Genomic DNA, 15965 nt, shown 5'->3' with positions numbered 1-15965 from the left:
CTCCACCTCTGGATGCGAGATCTTATCCTTTCTAGACGCTTATTCGGGCTATCACCAGATAGCGATTAAGGAATCCGACCAGCTCGCAACATCCTTCATCACACCGTTTGGCTCGTACTGTTACGTGTCGATGCTGTTCGGTCTTAAGAATGCAGGGCAACATACCAACGATGCATGCAAGCCTACTTCTCCGACCAGATCAACCCGTCGATCGACCCCGACCGGCCAGACATGCCTCGGGCGATGGTCGCGGTCTATTTTGACGACATCGTCGTCAATACGCCGCGCGCGGACGACCTGGTCGCCACCCTGAGCACCACGTTCGCAAATCTCAAGAGGTTCAACATCAAACTGAACCCCGAGAAATGCACGTTCAGTGTGCCTAAGGGCAAACTTCTCGGGTACATGGTGTCCGAGCGTGGCATTGAAGCCAACCGCGACAAAATCGCGACTATCACCAACATGGGACCCATCCGCGGCGTCAAGGGCGTCCAGAGGATAATCGGATGCCTAGCAGCACTCAGCCGGTTCATCGCCCGATTGGGAGAGCGAGGCCTGCCACTGTACAAACTCCTCAAGAAATCCGACACCTTTGCCTGGACGGAGGAGGCACAGGCGGCCCTCGACTGCCTCTCTCTTATCCTCTCCACTGGTGCTCATGGCCCCAAATCCTTGCAAACCCCTTTTGCTTTACCTGGCAGCCACTAACCATGTGGTCAGCGCCGCTCTGGTAGTTGAAAGGGAAGAACAGGGACACGCCCTCAAAGTCCAATGTTCTGTGTATTTTGACGGTGAAGTACTTACCGACACCAAGTCACGGTACCTGCAGACACAAAAATTTCTCTACGCCGTCATCAAGGCGGCCAAGAAGCTGCAACACTATTTCACCGAGCACGAGGTGTCGGTCGTCACCTCATTCCCACTCGGAGAGGTTGTTCGCAACCGCGACACCGTGGGGCGGATATCCAAATGGGCAGTCGAGCTGATGGGCTATGACGTCAAGTTCGTGCCGCGCATGGCGATAAAGTCTCAGGCCCTGGCCGACTTCATTGTTGACGGTCGTTAAGTGCGAAATATGACCATCAACTATACTCATTTAAGAAGGAAAACTATACCTCTTACTCACATATTTGTATCACTAATTTAGCTCCACAGTTGTTTTTGAGAATTTATGATTTCAGAAGCACAAGTCTGGAATAAGATGAAAACACGATGAATACGCAGACAGAAGACACAGACGATCATGTCCTGCGTAACATGAGCAAAGGAGGCCCACAAACCAGATCAAACTGACCAACCAAGCCCCGGCACCGACCATCTGACATCAGGACCCATAGAGCAGTGAACCAGCAAAGGTCGGTGGCCAGTGGCACCAAGGGGGGGGGGGGGTCGGCCGACCCCACATGGCGGCCAAACGGGCCGAGTTTTGGCAGGGAGCTCGATCTTATCCTCCTGAAGGCGGTTGACCATGTTTCCATACAAGGAGATGGCGGGAACCGACCTCAAGCACTATAAAAGGGGCCTCCCACCACTCACACCACACACACCACTTGGAAGCCTCTCTCTCTACACTCTCTTGTGACTTGTACTCCTTAGGGTAGTGGAGCTAGGCTAGTACTTCATCTCTTAGCGAATCCAGTCATCCTCCGGGTCGGCGAGCAATCCTCGGCCTCTGGTATGGCTTTGTATTCTGACTTTCTTTATGCTAATCATTCAGAGTTCGTTCTTGGTTATCTTGCTATGTTCGTAGCTAGCTTAGCCTTGATCAGTGTTTATCCAAGTTATAGTAGTTGCATGCTTAGACCAGATGATCTGGGTAAGGATATCGGTTCGTTGTGCTTTCGGGCTTGCCTTAGCATCTTACCTGTCCATCCGAAGGGTGGGGGACCCGGGGGTGCTAGGGTAGTGACCTCATATGCGGGCATGGTGCCCGGGTATGCGGGATCCTTCATATATGACGGTGCTCCACGGTGTGACTGGGGTAGACTGCAGGTGGTGACAGCCCTGTCGGTCCACCGGGAAGCTGCTTCTCGGTTAGCGTACTCCCCGACGTTTGGGTAAGGTGTAGGAGTTCATGCAAAGATGAAACGGGACTGTATGTTCTCTAGTGCGGGTCATTCTCCCCGATGTCCCTAATTACCCGGCACCTACAGCTCTAAGCAATGTGGCTAACGTAACTTATCCGCTAATATGATTAGTATGATAGGAATCTTTGCCTATGGTCCCACTAACTTTAGGATTGCTTGTCTATTCTTTATTCATGAGAGTTGGCTGTTCTGTGTGTGTCACATTACCCCTGATTATTCTTCATTTATCACTTACCCCTGTATAGTCAGTGGTCTTCATCTTGCTCATACGTGTCATGGTTATGTAACTAAGTAAATATACTTTACACAACCTAGCCATGCCTTGGGAAAATAGAAATAATGATACCCTGAATGCTTCCGGGTGAAATACTACAATGGTATATCTGTGCGTTTGCGAATCCTTCTGTAAACGTTAAGACATACCACACGGCATCTTCGAGGCGCCGTTGCTTGGAACTAACCACTCCTAGTGACGACGCTAAGAAATGCCAACAAGCATTTCTGGCGCCGTTGCCGGGGATGGCACTAGGTGTAAAGTTATTTACTAAAGTACATAAACATGGCAATATAAGTAAGAGGTAGCTACTGCTTATATAGGCTAATGTGTTTATCTTTTTGTTTTCTCCTGATTGGATGAAAATAGGGTAGTGTATGTCTGGTTTCTCCTTGCCGACAAATTTCGTTGAAAATCCCGAGAAGCTCGTGAGAAGGGTCCGACCTCGCGTCGTTCCTCCTCTGATCTCGCAGTTGATAAGCGAACCAGCTTCCCAAGCACCATCAACCGAACTCATGGCTAAGAAGACTCTCCGCGACTTTTCCGTCCCCTCAGCTACCAATGTGGCAACTGGACCCAATGTTGATGTTGGGGACGTGAACTTTGAGCTAAAGTCCAGCCTCATTAACATGGTGCAGGCTAGCCCATTCTGTGGCAAGCTAAATGAGGACGCCAACGCCCATCTCTAGAATTTTCTAGAGTTATGCAAGACCGTAACCATACGGGGCATTACGGCTGACGCCATCAGGCTCCGCCTATTTCCTTTCTCCCCCTGGGGAAGGCAAAATAGTGGTTTTATCAGAACAAGGAAGCCGTCAGCACGTGGGACAAGTGTTCCACGGTGTTCCTCGCTGAATTCTTCCCGTTGGGCAAAACCAATGCCCTGCGTGGAAGAATTTCAAGCTTTCAGTAGACAGGGATGGAATCCATCCCATAAGCTTGGGAAAGGTTGCAAGAGTACATACTCGCCTGTCCTCATCATGGGATGGACGAGTGGCTCGTGCTCCAAAGCTTCTACAACGGGCTAACGACTACATCCAGAGACCATCTTAATGCTGCTGCTGGAGGAGCCTATCTCGATCTCACCATCGCCAAGGCTACAGCCTTAATTGAGAAAATGGTCTCCAACCAGGGCTAGAACGAGGAGCGTTCCCAGCCCAAAACCAAAGGCGGAATGCATACCGTCAAGGAGACGGATATGCTCGCCGCTAAGCTGGGCCTCCTACTAAAGAAATTTGATGAAGGGAACCGGCCCCAGATTTTTGTTCCCGTCCATGCCATGAACTCGTACTTTATGTGCGAGGTTTGTGGTGATGGTGGACACTAGGGGAATGACTGCCCCGAGACCCGAGAAGATGCAGCCTACATCAACACCAACAACATCGGGTTCCGTCCACAAGGAGGTCAGGGGTGGGATCAAGCACGCCCACCATTCCAAGGAGGAGGTAACAACTATAACTCAAATTTCAATTCGAATTTCAATTCGAACCAACCCTCCTTGAGAGACTTAGTCTTTGGACAAGCTAAAATCAATGAATTTTTAAACAAAAAGCTTGCTGCCAATGATAAAATTTTAGAAAGCATACATGCAAAAGTTGAAACTCTTTCTTCTGCTCATAAAAATCAACTAAGTTTCAACAAAATGATAGAAACTCAACTTGCTTGACTCGCTGCTGCTGCTCCTATCACTGAGAACGGGAAGATCCCGGGGCAACCTGAATCTTCCGTTGAAACTGCAAATATGGTGTCTACCGGGTGGGGCAACCTTCCCCGGCAGACTTCTTGCACTAACCATGCAGGAGGAACCACACACCCAAGGATGAATGCGTGGGGCGGGCTGACAGCGAAACTTCATTGAGATCCAGGGGTGCCCATGATCAGCTGTTCCATCATCGATCAATCCTACACACGGGCCCTCTGCGACCTTGGGTCAAGCATAAACATCATGCCCAAGGTAATCTTTGAGCAATTACAATATCCCGCTCTTTCCCAGACCCGTATGTTCGTACAGCTTGCAGATTCCATAGTTCGACATCCCGAAGGGATAGTCGAAAACATCTACGTACGAATCTGGAATTACTTTGTCCTAGCCGACTTTGTCGTCCTCAACATGGATGGAGATTTGGTACTAGACCTCATCCTCGGACGACCTTTTCTGAACAGTGCGAAAGCTAGGATCGATGTCGGATCTGGAGAAGTCCAGTTCCGCATCGGGGTCGACAACATATTCTTTAAATTTCTCTACAGGAAGGAGCAGAAATTCGTGATCCAGCAGGCTCATGATGGGAGTCCACTCTAGGGTGCACCTGAACCCCAGCAGGAAAGACCTACGACCACAAAATCAATGAAAAGACGCGCAACGAAGGTGTGGCGTAAGGTCACAAGCTCGTCCTCGTCCAATTTTCCAGGACGAGCCGAGCAATGGTAAATACAGCAGGAGAAAGGTCCCGCTCGTCAGACTCAAAACGACGAGCCCTTGCCGAAGGTAAATCGATGCGTATCTCATACTCACCCTCCATCATTTTGCTTTTCTTGCTTTTTTTTATTTTTTCCCACTGCATGTTTGAATTTTCAAAACACCCTTGCATGCTAGAAACTTTTCTAGCACATTTCTGTTTTTTCACAAAAATCCAAAAAAATATCTCTGAGTATGAAAATCTTTTGAAAAATAAATTTGAATATTTTTTCGAAGCAAAGTTTGGCCGGCACCAAAGTTTTAAAAGTTTTTGACCGTTAGAAGGGCAGTGGGCCCTGGCTGTTAGTAGGGCGGCCCACCTAGGGTTCGGCCGAACCCTAGGGTCGGCCGGCCCCCTGCCAACTGCTAGTGGGCGAAGCCTTTTCCAACGGTCACTAGCCGTTGTGCCTAGCTTCTTCCAATGGTGCCCGGCCATTCTCCCTTTAAATACAGGCCGAGGGGTGGGTGTTGAGCTCTCACACTCAACTCTCGTTCACTCACTCTCTCTCAAACTCTCTCAAACTTTGCTCTCGGGTTTTCATTGGATTCTTGCTCAAGATTTGATTTCAAGAGACCTCTCTCTCTCTTTCTCATTTCTTTGCTGCAAGAAAGAAGGAGCAACTCACGGGTAAGAACATTCAATTTGATTTTACTAACATAACACGTTTCGAGTTGCACTTGTTGTTTTTGTTCCATCATGAAAGGCATAAGGCGGAAGGTCTCCGGCGCATTCAAGAAGATGACGGGTGGAAGTTCATCCCGTTCTCGGGGTGGCTCAAGCTCGTACACACCCGAACCTACGCCTACACCAAGCACGATGGACTACGAAGAAGAGGAACAATATGAAGAGATGCAAGCCAAACCGCAAGCTGGGGTCATAGAGATTGATGCGGAAGATGCACCATACCTCGACTTGCGAGACGACCGTGAACGATAAGGCTACGTCATCCTCAAGAATAGAAGCTTCGTCCACACTCGAGCATTCGATCCGGACCTCCCCATCAAAATAGGTATGTACGAAGACTTCTCTAATGTTTGGCATGAAATTGGATGGGATAACTTCGTTTCTTTGCACTCTTCGGGAGGTGGAAAACGAGGTTTATTTTCGACTTTTCGGGAAAGAATATTTGCTTTCTTGGAAAACTTTTGCTGGCCACCTCGATTTCAACAAACGCTAGCCTATTTCTCTGGACCAAGCTTGCCGAGGTTTTAATCGTCATGAGTTTTGGGGCCAGATTTGGGGTCAAGTTGTCCATGGCAAGTTTGCACCTCGGTGTAGCGATATTCATAATCCGACTCTTCAGTTGATGCACAAGTGGTTGACCATCACTCTCTTTCCAAGAGATGATGTCCGACCCATGCGCAACGATGAGTTGCTCATTTTCTATGCCATGGTCAACAAGATCAAAATCTCCCCCGCGCAAGCTTTGGTTAAGCAATGGCTTTTGAATTTCAAGATGACGGGTCCTATTGAGTGCACTTCTTTGATTACTCGCATCGCTACATGTATCGGTGCCTTAGAGGAGAATGTATTCCTTTCATTGAGGGCGACCGTGCGTATATCGACGAGGACTATTTGATCCAAGGTCAGACACTTAAAAAAGGCCCGAATGATTCTTTGATTTTCTTTTACATGGACTATATAAATGAGATTCCGCTGCCCAATGCAGAGTTCCATTTGTACAATTGCCATTCGCTAACTATACCTCTCGTTCCACGAGAAAGGGGTCATAGGCATAGATCTTCTGGTTTGCCTGGCAGGATGACAAGAAGCAGGACCAGAAGAGAGGCAGAGCCGACACCACCACCTCAACAGCCACATAACTATGAGGCCGGTGGTTCGTCATGGCACAGTGCCAGCACTGAGGAGTGGACACGGCAGGCACCTGGCTGCCGATCCACTAGTTCCAGCTCCGATGGAGCCCCGAACCTCATCAAGATGGACGTCCTCGTCCCGAGGTTTCGGTGCCATCACCCAGCAGCTAGGTGAGCTGCGGGTGCAGGGCGACAACATACAAGAGACGCTGAACCAACACATGGATAGTACCCAAGCATGGCAGCGTTACACTGGCAAAAGAATCCACAACATGGAGCAATTGCAGTTGCAGCCACAGGAGTTGTGGAGGGCATACTGCCGCTGGACGGGTTTCAACCCCGATCAGCCGTAGTGAGCCTGAAGCTAGCTTGGGGGAGGACCCCCACGAGAGGTAACTTGTATCATTTATCTTTACCGCTTTCATAACCTTGCATGAAACCCATAAAAATGCAAAATCAGAAAATCCATAAAAATTTGCATAACTAAAAACAAATAAAAATTTGCAAAACCTAGAAAATACCAAAAATATTTCCTTTTAATATGTGTAGTAAGCATGGTGTAAGTTTTCCTTGTTGAGATGATGAATAGTTGCTCTGTTAATTTTCTTCATATACTTAGTTACAACTTTATGCTCTACCTAGTTTTAAGTTTGGTGGCTAAAAATGTTCGAACCTTAAACTTGAAACTTGTGGGTAGCAAAAAGCATGATCCAAATCTAAGTTATTGTGAACTATGATATGATTAAGTAAAGTTGCTATGATATTCTCTTATGTGATACTTGACATCCGGAGTATTTAATTTTTTTTAAAAAAACACAAAAATATAATAAAGTTCCTCGATGATACGAAATTCCTATCCAAAGTCATATGTTGATTTTAATTGAAAAACCTACCACATATGCAACTTGTTATCTCATTGAGCTTTGTCAAATTGTTGTGACCCTTAGTGAGATTCATTTCATACTCTCATGATCAAGATCACGTACATATTTCCACCACATGCTATGCTTCTACACTAGAAGTAAGCACATATCCATCCACAAAATAAAACTCCATGTTCATGTATGACACCACTCTCTCTCAAAAAAAATATGCCAAGGATATGGGGCTATGCAAAAAGAAAAATAAAAGATGCATACCCAAAGAAGGTATGCCACATGCTCCGGCATGTCAAAAAAAGAGAGAATGAAAGACGCATACCCAAAGAAGGTATGCCACATGCTTAGGCATGTCAAAAAAAATAGCCCCTTATCTAAAAAGAAAGAAAGAGAGAGAGAGATGGTGCATACAAAGGAGTTCATACACCATCCACCAAAAATATCCACACACTTGCACATCTTGATCAAGGTTTATGACTTGTTTCTCCTTTGGATCCGGTCTTTGACTGAACAAAATATGAGAAGCAGGTATGCCTTCAAATCCTCCATACATACAGCTCCACAAAAATAGCCATTAGAGATAGGTTGAGGAAGAAAGGCAAAATAAAAAGCATTGGTAAGGAATTATACACATTGAACGATTCAAGAGACCATCCGAGGAACTTTATAAATTTCTTTACAAAACCTCCGGATTGACGGTTGAGCTAAAGAGAAAGAAATATGAGCACTCTATGATACCTTTCTGACTCTCAACCTCCAAAGATGAGGTGAAGCTAAAAGCTCCATAGGAGTAAGGTAAGAGGTAAGAACAAAAATGCTAACTTATTCAAAATCAAGGTAAGAAGCATTTGGTTGTGCCTAAGTATGAGTTGGAAATTCAACATTGTAGCAACTCCTGATCAACAACGAGCGCCTTGTTTTGCTCAGGGACGAGCAAAAGGCTAGCTTGGGGGTGTTGTTGACGGTCGTTAAGTGCGAAATATTACCGTCAACTATACTCATTTAAGAAGGAAAACTATACCTCTTACTCGCACATTTGTATCACTAACCTAGCTCCAGAGTTGTTTTCGAGAATTTATGATTTTAGGAGCACAAGTTCGGAATAAGACGAAAACACGATCACTACGCAGATAGAAGACACAGACGATCGTGTCCTACATAACATGAGCAAAGGAGGCCCACAAACCAGACCAACCAAGCCCCGGCACCGACCAGCTGACATCAAGACCCACAGAGCAGTGAACCAGCAAAGGTCGGTGGCCAGTGGCGCCAAGGGGGGGTCGGCCGACCCCACCTGGCAGCCAAACGGGCTGAGTTTTGGCGGGAAACTCGATCTTATCCTCCTGAAGGCGATTGACCATGTTTCCATACAAGGAGATGGCGGGAACCTACCTCAAGCACTATAAAAGGGGCCTCCCACAACTCACACCACACACACCAGTTGGAAGCCTCTCTCTCTCTCTACACTCTCTTATGACTTGTACTCCTTAGGGTAGTGGAGCTAGGCTAGTACTTCATCTCTTAGCGAATCCAGTCGTCCTCGGGGTCGGCGAGCAATCCTCGGCCTCTGGTATGGCTTTGTATTCTGACTTTCTTTATGCTAATCATTAAGAGTTCGTTCTTGGTTATCTTGCTATGTTCATAGCTTGCTTAGCCTTGATCAGTGTTTATCCAAGTTATAGTAGTTGCATGCTTAGACCGGATGATCTGGGTAAGGATATCGGTTCGTTGTGCTTTCGGGCTTGCCTTAGCATCTTACCTGTCCATCCGAAGGGTGGGGGACCCGGGGGTGCTAGGGTAGTGACCTCATATGCGGGCATGGTGCCCGGGTATGCGGGATCCTTCATATATGACGGTGCTCCACGGTGTGAATGGGGTACACCGCAGGTGGTGACAGCCCTATCGGTCCGCCGGGAAGCTGCTTCTCGGTTAGCGTACTCTCCGACGTTCGGGTACGGTGTAGGAGTTCATGCGAAGATAAAACGGGACTGGATGTTCTCCAGTGCGGGTCATTCTTCCCGATGTCCCTAATTTCTCGGCACCTGCAGCTCTAAGCAATGTGGCTAATGTAACTTATCCGCTAATATGATTAGTATGATAGGAATCTTTGCCTATGCTCCCACTAACCTTAGGATTGCTTGTCTATTCTTTATTCATGAGAGTTGGTTGTTCTGTGTGTGTCACATTACCCATGATTATCCTTCATTTATCACTTACCCCTATATAGTCAGTGGTCTTCATCTTGCTCATACGTGTCATGGTTATGTAACTAAGTAAATACACTTTACACAACCTAGCCATCCCTTGGGAAAATATAAATAACGATACCCTGAATACTTTTGGGTGAAATGCTACAACGGTATATCCTTGCGCTTGCGGATCCTTCTGTAAACATTAAGACATACCACATGGCATCTTTGAGGTGCCGTTGCTAGGAACTAACCACTTCTAGTGATGACGCTAAGAAATGCCAACATTCATCGCCGAGTGGACGGAAGTTCAAGCTCCGACCCAAGAAATCTCTCACGAGTACTGGACCCTCTACTTCGACGGGTCGGTCATGGGACCCGGCGCGGGGGCCGGGTCATCCTGGTCTCCCCAGAAGGAGACAAGTTCCAGTACACAGTCTGCCTCCACTTCCCCACATCAAACAACGTCGTCGAGTATGAGGCGCTCATCAGTGGCCTCCGCATAGCCATCGACATCGGAGCAACCCGCTTGTACGTCTATGGCGACTCCAAGCTAGTAATCGACATCGGAGAACTCTAACTGCCAAGCCCCCTCATGGACGCATACTGCCAGGAAATCCGTAAGCTAGAAGGGAGATTCCGGGGTCTGGAGCTCCACCAGATCCCATGGAAGCATAACCCCGATGCAGACGCTCTCGCAAAGATGGCCGCCGAGCGCAAGCCGGCGCCCAATGGCGTTTTCGTCAACGACCTGAATGCGCCGTCAGCACGAGAGAAATAGTAGGCCGCAGACATGACAAAAACAGGGGAAACAGAGCATGCAGAGAAAATAGAGCACGCTCCGTCCGACCTAGCCCCCTACCAGGTACCCGGGTCCCAACCTGTCTTGCTACAGGACAACCTGACCCAAGCCAGGCAGACAACACGGATTGGAGAGCCAACCTATTGGCTTATCTCCTACACGAAGTCCTCCCCGAGGAGCGCAACACAGCCCGCCGGGTAGCCCGACGAGCCAAAACCTTCGACATAATCGACGGCGAGCTCTACAAATGCAGCCCCTCAGAAACTGGCATTCTCATGAAATGTATCCCCATTGCCCAGGGCAAGGAGCTTCTTCTCGAGATGCACGCCGGGATCTGCAAACACCATGCTGCACCATGCTCCCTGGTCGGAAAAGCTTTCCGACAGGGATTCTACTGGCCAACAGCACTGCGCAACACGGAAGAAATCGTCCGCGCATGCAAAGGCTGCCAATTCTACGCAAAGCAAACCCACCTGCCAGCCCAAGCCCTTCAAACCATCCCCATAACATGGCCATTCACCATATGGGGTCTAGACATGGTCAGGCTCCTCAAAAAGGCACCAGGAGGGTTCACCCACCTACTTGTCGCAATCGACAAGTTCACCAAATGGATAGAGGCAAAACCGATCACCACAATCGATTCCAAGGAAGATGTCAAGTTCTTCTTAGACATCGTTTACAGATTCGGCGTGCCCAATTCCATCATCACCGACAACAGAACCAATTTCACAGGCCACTACTTCCAAGAGTTCGCGAAAGGATACGGGATCCGGATCGTCTGGGCATTGGTTGGACACCCACGCACAAACGGGCAAGCAGAAAGAGCTAACGGCCTAATCCTCCAAGGGCTCAAACCGCGCATTTTTGACATGCTCAAATAATTTGCGGATCGCTGGGTGGAAGAACTGCCGGTAGTGCTCTGGAGCTTGTGAACCACGCCTAATCGGTCCACAGGACTAACACCTTTCTTCCTAACATACGGGTCCGAGGCCGTGATGCCTTCCGATCTGAACTACGGTGCACCGGGAGTCAAGGCCTTTGACCCAGAAATGGCAGCCGAAGCCCAGAGGGACGCCATGGAATTCTTAGAGGAAGCAAGGCTAGCAACGCTACACTGATCAGCCCGTTACCAGCAAACTTTACGCAGGTACCACAAGAGGCGCATACGGGAGAGGACGCTGCAGGTCAGAGATCTGGTCCTAAGACGAGTCATGTCGACGAAGGACAAGCACAAGCTCTCGCCACCATGGGAAGGACCTTACAGCATCGTAGAGGTGATACGGCCAGGCACCTACAAGCTAAAAGACTCCGACGATAACATTCTAACCAACTCTTGGAACATAGAACAGTTACGATGTTTTTTCCCGTAAGGAGCACTAGCGGCTCAGTCCAAGTGCCCCAACTCGGCCATGTCCGGCTCGGAGCACTCGGGGGCCCGACACCTGTCGATTCTTTTTTCTCCCCTCACAACACAGTGCACTCACCCGGCATCCCGACCTAGCCACTTCCGGCCCGGAATCACTCGGGGGCCAGACACCTGCATTTTTTACCTACCCATAACACACAAGCTCTCTGGTTTCTAGCACCCCGACCCATCCACATTTGGCTCAGAGTGCTCGGGGGCCAGACCATGGTCTTCGACCATCCTACTTTCTGTTGTTTTTCGCCTCTACAGCCCCTTGCCCTAAGCACTCTCAGGCCAAGGCGCTCGGGGGCCTCACTGGGGTGGACTGCGCAGCACGCGCACACCGGTTTCTCCTGCCACACAACACATAGAAACTCCCATAGCCAAATCAAAAAGCAAACGTCAGAACACTTTCAAAAAAAACAAACCCGGGCGAGACGGAAAACAGAGCAAAAATATGAGAAGCAAACACGAAATTAAACATAGTTAGGGGCGCCACACACACAGTGAACACCCCAGATATTCACCCAAGCCGCACGAATAGCTTGGGGCACAGTACTTACATACAATTCATAATTAAGCAAAATAAAAAACTGGCCGCCAGCCGGCCGCGTGCTCCGCTGCCTTCCCGCCCGGTCCATATGGGTCATCCAGCTCCGGATCCGCGCCGCGTCGTAGGAGGTCATCGACGTCCATCTCCGCCGTGACGACCCACCCGAACCCGGTGAAGTCCAGCATGGCCCGCCGATGAACCGCCGTGCTGGAGCTCCACCACACGGAAGACAGCGAGCACGCCATCCTCCAGGGCCTCGCGCTGGTCCTCCACCTCACCAAGGCGGCGCTGCAGGTCCGTCACCTCGCGGCGGACGGCCTCCAACTCCTCCTCCAGCACTACGGACAAAAAATGTGAAATACAGGATAAACAGGGGATGGAAGGCATGATCAAGAATAGAACTCACCAAAGGCACGGGCCTGGGCGTCCACTGCAGCGTCCCTCGCCGCGCACACCTCCTCTTCGGTAGCGCCCCGAGCCACCTCGACTGCCAGCAGGCTCTCCCGTAGGTGCTCGATTTCGACCGAGGCGGCTGAGAAGAGACTGCGTGCCAAGTCGCACTCCCGCTACAGAATTGGTATGTCCGGGCGGACCTCCGCGTAGCCGGACTCCGAGGACGTAGCAGACGCTGCAGGCGAACCCGGCGCGGGCAGGTCCGGCCAGATAGCAGCAGCAACCGATGGCGCCTCGATGACCAGCACCAGGGGCGCGACGGAGGATGACCCCGAACCACCACCACCAGCAGCAGACATTCCAGCGCCGCCTTGCGCTGGAGGTCCGCCAGATGAAGAGGAGCCGGAGGCAACGGGGCCGCCCGACGGCCCAACGCCACCTTGCCCCGCGATCCATGTTCCGGGACCCGTCGACGGCACCCTACCACCGCGCAGGTATCATCACAAACACAGCAAAGTAAAATGCAGGGACAGATGAATGAGGATGGCGTCGAAAAATACCTTCCTCGAAAGAGCTCGCGGCATACCCGTGGCAGACCGTGCGGCGGAGCACTGGACCCCTCATCGCGGGGATGCTTGCCGTCAGCCATCAGGAGAACATCGACGACGACGATGAAGGCGGTTAGCTCTCCTCCTCCTTCTCCTTTCCCCTGCACTCTGCCCTCTCCTTCTCTCTGTTTTTCTCTGAGAACTGGCAGGCAACAATGTCGACAGAGACGAGACGGCGCGAGGCTAGGGGTTAAATAGGTGATCATCATCATCACTCCGCGGCGGTTCCCAAGCGAAGCGACGTCTCGAGACACAAGTCGGCGCCAATGGACCTCCCTGTGGCAACCGGCGCGACGCATCGGTTCAACGGGTGCGTATTCCATAGTTCCAATTAAATCTCCATCGTCAATTCGTTTCCATTTGCAGGGAAGATGGCGAACCATTTTCATGCCTCAAACGAATCATAACCGCATGATTCGATCTCAAGGTTCGAAGGCCAATCCGCCAAGGGATCCGCGCCACCTTGACTCAAAGAGCCAGGGAAGAAAAACCGAGACAAGCACCAAGCGGCCCAAGCCTGACCTACCCTGGTTGCAGTCGGGTCATCTCAAATTTTCTTGTCCGATCCGGCCTCTAGCGTCCCACAGAATCCCCTCCAGGGGGGAGGCCAACTAGGCCCCCCGAGCTGGCTGACGGCTCGAGTATCTGACTGGGATGCGGACTTTAGAGCAGTGGAGTGCTCCCAATGGGGCTCCGTCGACCCGGTCGTCCACGGCGGGGTCGGACTTCACTCGGATTGTCCTTAAATGGGCGTACCCACTATCAAGCTCACCGAACCTACCATTTCGGGCCATCTAGGTCAAGTGGTAGGGTTCACCTACTCCGATCGCCACCGATCGCAGTGGAGTCATTCACCGTTGAGGCACGAAACGAAAGAAACAGTGTGGTAACATAAAACAAACAGGAACGCCCAAGGGCTAACTTTATTTCATCAATCATCTCCTTACAACAACCGGCCGTAAGCTGTTACAACAAACGAAAGCTGGCTGTTCTCAACTCAGGAAAACAACGGATACAATGGATCAAATCCATTTACTCCCACCAAGGGAGCAACAAAAAGGGGGCTAAGGCAATTGCTGCTACCTGGCAAGCTGGAGGACATGGCCAAAGAACGTCGCAAGACTTCTTGTAGCACCTCGCAAGGCTTCTCCTAGCATCAGCCACGCCAAAAAGCCCCCGGCAGAGGTAGAGGCAGACGATGGCGTCGAAGGGGAGTTTAATGGATCTAAGGTTAGCCCAAACCCCCTGCTGGCACCGCTTCTGGGTATCTTCCTCAGGCGCTGGAAGACGGGCCATGATCTCCTTCAGTTGGTTGTGGTGCCTTCCAGTCGCACCACACTAACCTCCCGCCTTCGAAAGGAAGCGCGGAGACCCATCCTGGCTGCAAGACCACCCTGCCAGACGAGAGAGGAGCCCATGACCGCCCCCCACTGCCATGAAGCATGGCACCAAGTTGTGCCGCCTTCCAGCTGTAGCTGGAAGATGAGGCAGCGGATCTACGGCTCCGTGTCGACGACGCATGATGTGCCCACCCGAGATCTCGGGAGAGCCGCAACCGCCAGAATGACGCAGAGGGGCGACCCCCGTGGTAGGGAAGGTCCACACCACCACCAGGTCTGAAGCGTCCCCTCATAAGAGAGAACTTAAATGTGATACAAACATCAGTCCCAGGAGGCTGATGCCACATTTATTACATCAGATGGTTCATTACCATACAAACCTCCGAGGAGGACACTCAATACAGATGATAATAAAAAGTAACCAAGCTACGACATAACACCAGAGCGTGACCCACATGGGATCTAGCTCGGGCTCAGAGTACTGCGTCAACGAAATCATCTCGAACAGGGCCGGTTCCACAGGCACGGTTGGGTGTAGAATGATAACCCTACTCGGCGTCGTCTGGTACGAAGTCTGGGTCTTCCTCTGTAAAAATTAAGAATGGGGTGAGTACAAACGTACTCAGCAAGTCCAACCACACCCACGGAGGGGGTTATATTAGAATAATATGCACAGGTAAATCAAGGGTAAGGTTACGGTTTCATTTGCAGAAAGCTAACTTTTATGCAGGGGTTTATTTAGCAGAAAAACTTTTCAGAAACCAGTTTTTGTATTGAGTAACACGGAGTTCAAGTTTTAAACTGCTACCGGACTCCCCGTCCGTCGTAGCACACGGCACAACTGCCGGACACATTTTCAAAACAACTCACGCTAGCCCATCCCAAGGTAAACACTAGTAGTGAGACCACACCGTAACTCGCCCAGTACCGTGGGCACGGACTATTCGAATAGATTCTTAACTCTGCAGAGGTGTGCAACTTTACCCACAAGCGGGTACCACAACACGAGCACCGAAGTGTCGGTGTAGATCCCGACATAGCCATTACCCACCTTAGCTAGACCTGATTCGCCATCACGGGATTCACCAAAGGGTCATCAACCTATCTCTGAGGTACGACCGGGGTATGAGTCACACTGAACATATCCCTTTTCCTTGGTCACCCGT

At 50.1% G+C, this 15965-nt stretch overlaps 1 non-coding gene across 1 annotated transcript; it reads right to left on the bottom strand.

Moving 5' to 3' along the window:
- Window positions 1–3241: 3241 nt before the first annotated feature.
- LOC120677054 lies at window positions 3242–3348 on the bottom strand. Its single transcript, XR_005676119.1, has one exon. It is a non-coding gene; the product is annotated as a small nucleolar RNA R71 (small nucleolar RNA).
- Window positions 3349–15965: the final 12617 nt, after the last annotated feature.

The sequence above is a fragment of the Panicum virgatum genome, chromosome 5N, assembly GCF_016808335.1.
Source record: "Panicum virgatum strain AP13 chromosome 5N, P.virgatum_v5, whole genome shotgun sequence".
NCBI lineage: Eukaryota > Viridiplantae > Streptophyta > Magnoliopsida > Poales > Poaceae > Panicum > Panicum virgatum.
This window is presented reverse-complemented; position numbering and strand designations above follow the sequence as displayed.